The sequence below is a fragment of the Ranitomeya variabilis genome, chromosome 2 (assembly GCF_051348905.1).
Source record: "Ranitomeya variabilis isolate aRanVar5 chromosome 2, aRanVar5.hap1, whole genome shotgun sequence".
Lineage (NCBI taxonomy): Eukaryota > Metazoa > Chordata > Amphibia > Anura > Dendrobatidae > Ranitomeya > Ranitomeya variabilis.
Window position 1 is genome coordinate 810,237,158 of NC_135233.1, and position 12,537 is coordinate 810,249,694.

Sequence of the window (12,537 nt, forward strand, 5' to 3'; positions counted from 1 at the left end):
GATGCAGACTGTACACTGACCACCAAGTACAAGATGCTGAGGGTATACTGACCACAAAGTACAAGATGCTGAGGGTATACTGACCACCAAGTACAAGATGCTAAGTGTATACTGACCACAAAGTACAAGATGCTGAGGGTATACTGACCACAAAGTACAAGATGCTGAGTGTATACTGACCACCAAGTACAAGATGCTGAGTGTATACTGACCACCAAGTACAAGATGCTGAGAGTATACTGACCACAAAGTACAAGATGCTGAGGGTATACTGACCACAAAGTACAAGATGCTGAGTGTATACTGACCACAAAGTACAAGATGCTGAGGGTATACTGACCACAAAGTACAAGATGCTGAGGGTATACTGACCACAAAGTACAAGATGCTGAGGGTATACTGACCACAAAGTACAAGATGCTGAGTGTATACTGACCACAAAGTACAAGATGCTGAGGGTATACTGACCACAAAGTACAAGATGCTGAGGGTATACTGACCACAAAGTACAAGATGCTGAGGGTATACTGACCACAAAGGAGAAGATGCTGAGGGTATACTGACCACAAAGGACAAGATGCTGAGGGTATACTGACCACAAAGGACAAGATGCTGAGGGTATACTCACCATTAAGTACAAAATGCCAAGTGCATACTGAGCAAACACTAGCTGTATGTGTAGGGGACAGGGACCTGGTGAGCTGTGCAGACGGGTGGAACCATTGTTGCCGGGAGTCGGGGTTCCGGGGGACGGATTTGAGGGGTGCATGGGAAGCCAGGCTCATGTGACAGGAGGCAGAGTGACGCAGGGAGAGGAGAGGATAAAAAGCAAAACGCGCGAAAGCAGGGGCAGAGAAGCGCGGGAAATCTCTGAGGAGAGGAAACTGCAGCGCAGTTGCTGTGAGTGTGCAGGCCGCAGTGAGACTTGCAGGAAGCAGGGGGAAAACGTGCAACAGACACTGCGGGCAATTACTGGAGCCCCCAAAAAGAGACGCATTCGTCGTCAGCGACCCCCCAGGCAGAGGGGTAGTGCTGACCAGCTCAGGGACAGTATTACCGCGCTCCCTGAGAACACCTTGCCAGAGAGTGCTACAGACTCGCATGGTTTCGTCTCAGCTGTGACTGATACTGATTATTCTCCTAATCCTCCTCAAAAAGACTCTTCTCTGGACTGGGAGGCTGTTACCTCGGATCAACGTCCGCCTGCAGGAGGGAACGCAGCACCGCAAAAGACATTCTGGACTCGACTCTACGCCTGGGCCCGTCGCCAGAAGACACCTCCTTCCTCCGCCATCAGGACTACGGCGTTGTCGGAGCCTCCCCGTCAGGACTACATCGCTGAACCAGCACTGATAAGTGACCGTTGTTGACTTTATCTTAGTAGGGAGTCACTAGTGAGGCGCTGCCGCGTTCTACGGGTGTAGTTCAGGGCGGCCATATAATAATTGGGATTTACTGCGAGATTGTGTTCTTGTATATAAGTTCCCTGCGTGGAAAACGTTTGTTATCTTTTTGGTTGGAAGTTAAAAAGAAAGTTAAAAACGCTATTTGCTTTCTGGCTCCTATTTGTCCCTGCATCCTTCTTTACCTGCGGTCTCTACATTTGGCGTAGTCGGCAGGATGCAGGATCCAAAGAAGGAACCAGAAGATACGGAGGATGGGGCTGGGCCTAGAGCTTCTCTCTCATTGGGGGCCATGTTAAACAATTTGCCCAAGTTTAATGGGAGCAACATGTTGTTGTGGAGCTGGACTGAGAGGATGAGGGGGCTGTTGAGAATGCATCCTATGACCCCGGCCCTGGAAGCTGAGGTAGCCATTATGGCATTAGACGGAGAGGCCCGAGATTCAGTGATGTTGAGACCCCCCACAGAGCGGAATACTTTTACCGGGGTGTTACATGTGTTAGAGGGGACGCACGGGGATCCCACCGACGTGGGAGAGCTGCGGGCCCGGTTGTTTGGACGGCGACAAAAAGAGGGCGAGACTGTCACTCAGTACATGAATGCTCTGCAAGAGCTAAACATTGCAATCGTGCGGAAAGATGGTATGGGGATGGGACATGTCGACGTGACCCTGCGCGACCAACTGGTGACGGGACTGCGGGATGAGTTGACCAAACAGGCTCTACGTGAACGAGTGCGGGTCGACCCGCGCCTGACTTTCTCCGACATAGGCAATGAGGCCCGCACCCGGGAGCAAGAGAGGGGGGTGACGGTCCTGACAGGAGAGGCTCGGGTTATCCAGACCGCTGCACCAGGAGGGGGTGAGCCGTCGTGGGTTCAGGAGATGCGGCAGGAGCTCAAACAAATCCGAGACGAACTGGCCGAAGTAAAAAAAAATGCACGAAGCCCAAGGGAGCTACCCCGGGGGCAAGGGTCTGGGAGTCCAGCTCGTGGCGTTCGTTCAGGATATTATCCGGTCTCCGGTGCTTGCTATGGTTGCGGGGAGGCAGGACATTTCGCACGGGAGTGCCCCCGGAGAGGGAGGGCCTCGTCACGGCGGGCGTTAAACTAGAGGACTCCGAGCTAAGGGGACGACGCTCGGAGTCAGAATCCCCGCGGATGGGTGGTGAAAGTCCCGAAAATTTGGTTGCCAGCTGCCCCCTGGTTTGGGCAGAGTTTGAAGGGCGGGCTGTACGTTGTCTGGTGGACACCGGATCTCAAGTCACGACTATGCCCGAGGCCTATTTTAGAAAACACTTCCCTGTGTCAGTCAGACCCCAATGGGGCCCCGTAATCCGGTTGCAGGCCGCCAATCAGCTGCCCATCCCAGTGGAAGGGGTCACCTGGATGCAAATATCTTTATGTGGGAAAGACCTGGGCCGCCGGGGGGTTGTGTTGACACGGGGGGATCCCAGCCCACAACATATCGTGACTTTGGGGATGAATGTATTGAAGGACTTTGGCAGTTTGCTGTTAGGGGAGACCACACAAGAGACACTCAATCAGTGGGGGACCAGTACACCTCAAGGCTCCGTGTTCAGACAGTTAGTGAGGGAAGTCCGTGTGCAAGAGACCTTTCAGGAGGGAGACATACTAGGGAAAGTAATCACCTCCCCGACAGCAGAAGTGACGTTTCCCCCAGGACAGACTGTTATATCCCTGCCCATCCGAGCTCGCATCCCTCTGGAAGGAGTGCAAGTGCAGGTTGAGCCCACCTTTACGTCCCCTTTGCCCACAGGACTGCTGGTGGCCCGATCTCTGGCTACTGTTAAAAATGGGGCCGTACCAGTGCGATGTGTGAATGTGGACGAACACGATGTCGTGCTACGGGTCCGAAGTGAGATGGCCAAAGTGTTACGACCGTTAGAAGTGATGCCTCCCCCAGATACTTTACAGTTAAAGGTGGATTCCCCTGATCCCTGGATGGTCAGTGTCCGGTCTACACAGGATCCTGAGCTGATAGCGTTACGAAAAGGTCAAACTATTCTGGAACATATGCGAGCAGAATTACCGGGTCTGGATCCATCACAAGTCTCGCGAGTGCAGCGGCTCCTTGGACACTATGCTGAAGTGTTTGCGCAACATGAAGATGATTTTGGCTGTACCATGGCCATCGAACATGGAATTCCGACCGGAGATACAGTGCCCATCAGGGAGCGGTACAGACAGATTCCCCCGCAGATGTACCAGGAAGTAAAGACGTTGTTAGGCCAGATGCTACAAAAGGGAGTGATCCGCGAGAGTCAGAGCCCGTGGGCTGCCCCGATCGTGCTGGTGCGGAAAAAGGACGGCACGCTCCGGTTCTGTGTGGACTATCGTAAGCTAAATGCATGCACCGTCCGAGACTCTTATCCACTTCCCCGTATCGAGGAGTCTCTCTCCGTGCTGGGTCGGGCCAAATATTTTTCCACCTTAGACCTAGCCAGCGGATACTGGCAGGTCCCGATGACAGAAGCAGATCGTCCTAAGACAGCGTTCATCCTTCCCATGGGACTATTTGAGTTCAATCGAATGCCGTTTGGGCTGGCCAACGCTCCAGGCACCTTCCAACGATTAATGGAGCGGTGTCTGGGGGATTTGAACTTCGAGGCCACTCTCATTTATCTGGATGACATCATCATCTACGCCCCAACATTCGAGGAACATCTGTGCCGACTGGAACAGGTACTAGACCGGTTGCTGAAATACGGGCTTAAGGTGAAGCCCCAGAAGTGTCACTTGTTCCGGGAACAGATCGAGTACCTGGGGCATGTGGTGTCCGCCGAAGGAGTCCGGCCATCGCAGGAGAAGATTGCTGCAATCCAGGAGTGGCCCACACCGGAGACCGCTAAAGATGTACGGGCGTTCTTGGGCCTCGCTGGGTACTACCGGCGCTTCGTGAAGAATTTTGCTCGCCGTTCTCACAATCTACAAGTCCTGCTGAAAGGAAGCTCCCCCAAGGAACGGGGAAAGAAGATACAATGGCAGGAGCCACAAGAAGCAGCGTTCCGGGACTTGAAGACAGCTCTCATGGAGCCGCCGGTGTTGGCTTATGCGGACTTTTCGCAACCGTTCATCCTACACACCGACGGCAGCTCTCAGGGATTGGGGGCTGTGTTGTCTCAGGTTCAGGATGGGCGGGAGAGAGTGATCGCCTATGCGAGTCGGTCTCTTCATGACTCTGAGTTGAACCCAGACAATTACAGTTCTTTCAAGGTGGAGCTGCTGGCCGTGGTGTGGGCTATGACGGAGCGGTTCGCTGAGTACCTGGCCGGTTCCGAGGTGCTGATACGCACGGATAACAACCCATTGGCACATCTGGAAAATGCGAAATTGGGTGCCCTAGAACAGCGCTGGGTAGCCCGGATGGCCAAGTACAGATACCGTATCCTTTACAAGCGAGGAGCGGAGAATGTTCATGCTGACGCATTATCTCGTCTGCGGAAAAATCCCCCAAGAACTAACCGAGATGAGGAGCTGGAGGGAGAAGAAATCCCCTACGCCATCGGGGGCGCTGCTCAGACGGCTGTGAGCCTGGAACAGACCGGGAACGGAACGGCTGCAGGACTGTTGGTTCAGAGTCGGGACGAATGGATACGGCTACAACAGGAAGACCAGGAACTAGCTCCATTGCGACAGTGGATAACGAATGGTCTATTGCCCGTGAGAACCCCTGGACAAATTCTCCCGTCAGATCTGAACCTTCTTCTGCGGCAGTGGGAGCGCCTAACTCTTCAGGACGGGCTCTTATGCCACTTAACCATGGCTCTGGCAGATTCTGAGCCGACCTGGCAGATGGTCTTACCAGGGCCTGTGGTGGCCGCAGTTGCTAAAGAAGCTCATGAGTCCGGGGCACACTTCGGAGTGAAGAGGACGTTTAAGTGGCTGCAAACTCGGTTCTATCATCCTCGGCTGCTTGCGGAAGTACAAACTGCCTGTAGACAATGTCGACAATGTGAGCTAACCAAGTCACCGGAGGAAAGGGCGCCTGTGCAGAGCATCACGACGTCTGCCCCTTTTGAAGTATTAATGATAGACTACATTACCATTGGAGCAGCGCATCAAGGCTACGAACACTGCCTCGTTATGGTAGATCATTTTTCAAAATTCGCGGTAGTCATCCCTACCCGTGATCAGACAGCTGAGTCGGCGGCGAGCGCTATCTGTAAGAACTTTATTCAAGTTTACGGCTGTCCGAGGCGAATACATTCGGATCAAGGCGCCTGTTTCTTGGGCAAGGTCATGGAAGAGCTGCATCGCCTCTACGGCATTGATAAGTCACGCACCACACCGTATCATCCCCAGGGAAATGGGGCTTGTGAGCGGTTTAACCGGACTTTGCTTCAAATGCTGCGTGCGCTAGAACAAGATCAGAAGGCCCGCTGGCCGGAGTACGTGTCTGACCTAGTGTGGGTCTACAACAATAGAGTTCATCAAGTCACAGGACGCACCCCGTATGAAGTGGTCTTTGGGCGCCCAGGAAAAGGCATGACAGATCTGGAACTGTCTTCGGAGGAAGAAGGCCCCCGAACAGGGATGGCTTCGTGGGTGCGTGATCATCGGCATCGGCTGCAGACCTTACACCGACTGGTACACACTCGAATTCGGGAAGTGGAGCATCGGAGCACCCCTACAGCAAAACCCCCAGAGTTCCGGCCAGGTGATCGAGTACTCGTTCGAGAGCAAAGACCGCAAAACAAGTTAGACCATCGTTGGGAAAAAACACCCTATCGGGTGCTTCGCCGTATAGACCCGCATGGACCTGTATATGAAGTGCAGTCTGAGGCCCTCGGAAGTACAGGTACTCGCATTCTTCATCGCAACATGCTCCGGTTGTGTCGCTCTGTTGACTCGGACACCCCGGAATCCGCAATCAGGGAAGAGCCACCTACGACTGAGTCCCTCAACAACCATTGGTGGGATGAAGAAGATGATGAAGAAGAAGAATGGCGTCAAAATACTCCCCCTATCTCGACTACTACACTACCCCTGACCAGTCACCCTTCCGCTGACGACATTCCCCCAACACCCCCTACACAAGGACCCGAGCCACGACGTTCTGAACGTTCTACTGCCGGTAGACCCCCAACTCGCTACAGTCCTGACTTACACACTAGACAGACCCAAGTGTGGAACAATCCGTCAGGTGGGCGACCTGTCAGTGCGAAGGCCTCGCCCAGGGACTGGCGAGCATACAGGGTGGGGGAATGTAGGGGACAGGGACCTGGTGAGCTGTGCAGACGGGTGGAACCATTGTTGCCGGGAGTCGGGGTTCCGGGGGACGGATTTGAGGGGTGCATGGGAAGCCAGGCTCATGTGACAGGAGGCAGAGTGACGCAGGGAGAGGAGAGGATAAAAAGCAAAACGCGCGAAAGCAGGGGCAGAGAAGCGCGGGAAATCTCTGAGGAGAGGAAACTGCAGCGCAGTTGCTGTGAGTGTGCAGGCCGCAGTGAGACTTGCAGGAAGCAGGGGGAAAACGTGCAACAGACACTGCGGGCAATTACTGGAGCCCCCAAAAAGAGACGCATTCGTCGTCAGCGACCCCCCAGGCAGAGGGGTAGTGCTGACCAGCTCAGGGACAGTATTACCGCGCTCCCTGAGAACACCTTGCCAGAGAGTGCTACAGACTCGCATGGTTTCGTCTCAGCTGTGACTGATACTGATTATTCTCCTAATCCTCCTCAAAAAGACTCTTCTCTGGACTGGGAGGCTGTTACCTCGGATCAACGTCCGCCTGCAGGAGGGAACGCAGCACCGCAAAAGACATTCTGGACTCGACTCTACGCCTGGGCCCGTCGCCAGAAGACACCTCCTTCCTCCGCCATCAGGACTACGGCGTTGTCGGAGCCTCCCCGTCAGGACTACATCGCTGAACCAGCACTGATAAGTGACCGTTGTTGACTTTATCTTAGTAGGGAGTCACTAGTGAGGCGCTGCCGCGTTCTACGGGTGTAGTTCAGGGCGGCCATATAATAATTGGGATTTACTGCGAGATTGTGTTCTTGTATATAAGTTCCCTGCGTGGAAAACGTTTGTTATCTTTTTGGTTGGAAGTTAAAAAGAAAGTTAAAAACGCTATTTGCTTTCTGGCTCCTATTTGTCCCTGCATCCTTCTTTACCTGCGGTCTCTACATATGTACCACTGATCAGGTGCGTAACAACTGCGGTCGCAGGGGTCGCAGCTGCGACCAGGCCCGGAGTGCTAGGGGCCCGCCCAGTCCAGCAAACAAGTAGCACTCACCGGGAAACTCAGCAGACAAGTCACGCACCCTGCTGTCCACGCCCACAACGGCCAGCTTCTCCACTTCTAGCGGTGTGAGGTGAGTGGGCGTGTCCATGAGTGGGTGTGTCCGTGAAGGACATGTGACCTAGCGTGTCACTGAAGCTTGACAGAGATGGAGGGGAAACAACAAACCCGAGGAGCCTGCAGCAGCTGTCACAGAGTCCGGGTGAGGCGCGAAGGCAGCAGCTGGTGAGCAAGTGCAGTCACGGCTGTAAAGTGCCGATGTGCGGCCAGTGTGCTGCTTACACCTGACACACATGCACACGCACACACACACAGACACACACACCTGGAGGTGTACGAAGCGGAGCCGTGTGTGTGTATGGAGTGTACGGAGCGGAGCCGCATGTGTATGGGGTGTACAGAGCAGGGGCTGTGTGTGTGAAGTGTACGGAGTGGAGCCGCGTGTGTATGAGGTGTACGGAGTGGATCCGCGGGTGTAAGGAGTGCTTTCTTTGTATATGACAAGCTGTGTATGCTGATATTTGTCAGTTAAATAATTAAGATTTAGTTCATTCGTAGTAGCTCTTCATGGAATTATGTAATTTTGCATAAAAATCAATTATAATATTTGCTGCATAACTAAGCACAACTGCTTTACATGCTTTTTTTCAGAGGAGAAAAGTTCAGAAGCATCATGGAGTTACTTACAAGGTATATTCATTCAGGAATACTCTAAGGTACCACCTAGTGGTCAAGATGTAGACTGCAGTAATATACATTTTCTAAATAAAAATTGCAGATATCTAAATGAATTATGTTGTTTAACATTTATTTCACGGACTTATAACATGGCTTTGTGAAAGGCATTTCTCATCTCTGGATATGTGATCTCATCCTGTCCTTGAAGCTAAATAGAAAGCTCCTTCATGGAGCCGTAAGACACTAATTTGAACCTGGAATTAAAAGCTCTGATCTCGAGCGATGAATTGCTGCAAGAGATTAGGAAGCATAAAGACATGCATCATTATCATCAATCACCAGGATCATGTCCTGGCCACCCCTTTATGTGTGCTGCTACCAACTGAAATATGTATTTTCATTATAGTATATTCTTGTATGCCACAAAGTGAAATCGGCCTCTTTTCTCTGGATAGATTATTTCTCTGCATTCACATGTCATTTTGCAGCTTTTAACAGCAGCTTTCCACTGTTTCCCTGCACAAGCATTGTCTTTAGGGAAACAGCTGTGTCACCTGCAAGACTGTGCGGCTGATCATAAGCGGTAATGCAGGTGACACAGCTGTTTCCCTACAAGATCAGGCGATTGTGCAGGGAAACAATAACAGGATCACAGACAGAGCTGCCACTGCTGAAAGCTGCAGCATGACTGCTGCGTGTGAACACAGCCTTTGAGCTGCAGATAAAAATATTTATAATATACTGTAATATATCATAGATTTGCAAGTTGATTTTTTTTTACACCTACGACAACTTGAAAAATGTAGCACAAGGCATCACTCGAACACCCATTTTTCACGTACATGTTTTATCCGTATTTTCCATGGATAGCAAACCTATTCAATATAGCCCATGGTGCTATTCCAGTGTCATTGTTTTTGTGAAAGCTGAACCTAATAATTGGCTTTCATTTGTTGTACTTGATTTCATTAAGTCTTCACTTTACGCCGGGGTCACACTTGCGATAAAACATCGCATAGCACTCGGACCAGTATTCATCTATGGGGCAACTCACATCAGTGTTTTCTATCTCAGCCATTTACAACGTGCGAGTGAAATCACAGCATGCTGCAATTGTCACTGACACTTGGCCGAGTCTCGGCTCAGTCACAAACATATGGGTGCAAGTGAGACAACGCAAATCGCTTGGATATCAGCTGAGTGCTGTGCAATATTTGCTGACCCCGGCAATGGAGGAGATGGAGAAATTCATTTCTCCGCCTCCTCCGCAGCTGTGCTCCGATCCACTCTGACCCCCTGATGAAGGATTTTTTATCCAAAACGCGCGTCGGGGTGTGCGCATTGTTTGGACCTGGTGGCTCCTTAAAGGTACAGGTACTCCTGATTATTCCTTTTCACCTTCCCCCTTTTTTCTATAATATTGCACATTGCACTTTGCACTATTGTCTGTGTTATACATATACCCACGTTCTGGGCGTTATTGGTGCTTATGATTTCTAGTTTATTCACATGAATTTGAGGTCACTTGTGGAATAATTTTCTCCCCCCTTTCTTTTTTACTTGGATTTTATCTGTAGGAGTCCTGAGCAATATTTTATCTTTTTGGAGCCCCTTATACCTATTTAGGTTGCTATATATTGGTGAATTTTTACATATATGTCGCCTATTATTTTTTCAAACGTGCACACAAATTATGCTGTAACCATTGCAAACAAAGTAAACATTTTAAACGTATATCCGTGCCACTAATTTCTTTGAGTTTGGTCTATAGTTCTGGTGGTTGGTTTTTGCTCCGATCCACTCTGTGCGAGAGGCTCATTGAAGATGCATCGGATGCCATAAGCTCGTTTGACCCCGGCCTAATGGTTAACTTTTACTGAAACACCTACTTCCTGGAGAGTGTTCTTCACTTGGGTGGATGCTGGGAAATGGTTTTTCTTCACCATGAAAGGATTCTGCAATCAACCACCAGGTTCACCAGGGCACTCTTGGTGTTCTCTTCTGTGGACATCCAGACCTTTTTGAATTCCCAGGTTCACCAGGGCACTCTTGATGTTGCCTTCTGTTGACATCCAGACCTTTTTGAATTTACAGATTCACCAGTGCACTCTTGGTGTTGTCTTTTGTGGATGTCCAGACTTTTTTTTAATTCCCATGTTCACCAGTGCACTCTTGGTGCTGCCTTCTGTGGACATCCAGACCTTTTCGAGTTCCCAAATTTACCAGTGTACTTGACGTTGTCTTCTGTGGACCTCCAGGCCTTTTTGAACTCCCAGGTTCACCAGTGCGCTCCTTTTTTTGGGACAAAGCTCAGTGCGATGAAATGTGAGTCAAGGTGCCTGTGCACTCCCCTCTTGCCTCTCCCAGAGTATAGCTTCTACTTGTTTGCCATGTCCCAAGGTATCAGATATCTATAATGATGACATTACTTTATGCACTCTGTGACATGATGCTTCTTATTAGATGTATTCATAACACCTACGGTATCATTTAATCCATGAGTGCCGTGTTACGATTACTTTCACATATTTGTAGATGCTAATTATAGATTTATTCGCTTTATACCCTTTGAGATATTGAACGCATGTACCTTCATGTGTCTGTTATGCCCTAGTTATATGCATATTCATGTTTTGGGAGAACATTGTCTCTTTGGGTGTTATGTTGCCGCTCTTTTCAGGAATTCAGTGATCCCGTTCTGGATAATTTTCCATCATCTTCCTGATATATGTTTGCCTTAGCAAATTTCTCCACATTTCTACATGAATTTTGCAATTATTTAGTAAACTTTATATTGTTGTTTCACTTTTATTGGTTGCTCATATGTCTTTTTCTATTGGATGTATTATCTATTCTTTCTCCATTAGATACATTTTTTTCGGCTTTTTACACTGACACTAAAACACCGATGAAAATTTCATCCAAAACACTGGTCAAAATCATACAGTTTTTTTAACATACATGAAAAAAATGGATGTCTGAAAGAGGCCTGGAGCAGGGTTCAGACCAGTGTTGCCATCAGTACAGAAATTCCACGACAGTCCATAAAAATAAAACACTTTTTTGCCCTGTTCGTGAAAAAAATGTAAGGGGTCCGTGATATTTTTTAGAACCTGAAGAAACTTATACAGATTCTTTTGACTGTAATTATCATCATTTTACAGTGAATGCAGCTAACGTCTCCATATCAGAATTATGGGCAGTAGACTTGGATCACTGATAATCAGAGTGATTTATTATGGTTTTTCATTGTGTCCATAGAAAATATTGTCTGTCCGTAATTTTTTATTCCCCAAAATAAAAACAAAATGTTAAGTTAGCAACCCTGGTTCAGATGGCCATTCTAAAACTCAAATTTTGAACATGACTGGTTGCAGACGAAGGCAGGAGCTGCCAGCTATTTAGAGGCACTAGTCCGATCCGTAAATGAGACCTAGGCCGGGTCACACTTGTGACTCGTATGAGTCTCTCACCTCAATATCCGGCATTGCCGCCGCACTCAGGACTGGAGTGTGTGGCTGCATGCATTTCTATGTGCCGAGTGCCGGCGGCAGGGTATTGGTGAGAGAGAGACTCATGCGAGTTTCTCGCATTGCACTTGCAAGTGTGACCCCGGCCCAAAGTAGTGTATACAGAGATTTTTTCCTCTAAGACTGTTGGTCCTTGTGTAAAATCATCCACATGCATTGGCTATAGTGGGTGAGTATGTGACCTGTAGCTCACACGGACAGCACACGTCAGGGTTGCCAGCTTGACTTTTTATTTTTTCTGAACACATTACCAATAAATCATGGACACATAATATTTATTACGGACACATTGTAAAACCATAATAAATCACTAAGATTATCAGTGATCCGTGTCTGCAGCCCATAACTGTGATATGAAGATGTTAGCTGCATTCACTGTAAACTATAACATGATGACAATTACAGTCAAAATTATCTGTGTTAGTTTCTTTAGTTTCAAAAAACCATGGATACCTTAACAAAAAATGTATAGACATGGCAAAGAGATGTCCTATTATTACGGGCTGTCTTTGAATTTCTGGACAGTTGGCAACCCTTGCACACGTCTGTATAATATGGTCATCTGAACGAACCCTAGCATTGAGCTCAGATTTGGCAAACATGTAGCTATCTTGTTCACACATGCCCTATTGCTAGGTTTTTTATGGGCATCTCACATTTC

At 49.2% G+C, this 12,537-nt stretch overlaps 1 protein-coding gene across 7 annotated transcripts in view; it reads right to left on the reverse strand.

Moving 5' to 3' along the window:
* The window catches only part of ADGRB3 (adhesion G protein-coupled receptor B3), a 1,417,427-nt gene that overhangs the window by 471,086 nt on the left and 933,804 nt on the right, over nucleotides 1-12,537 (reverse strand). The gene's annotated exons all lie outside the window — the stretch shown is intronic.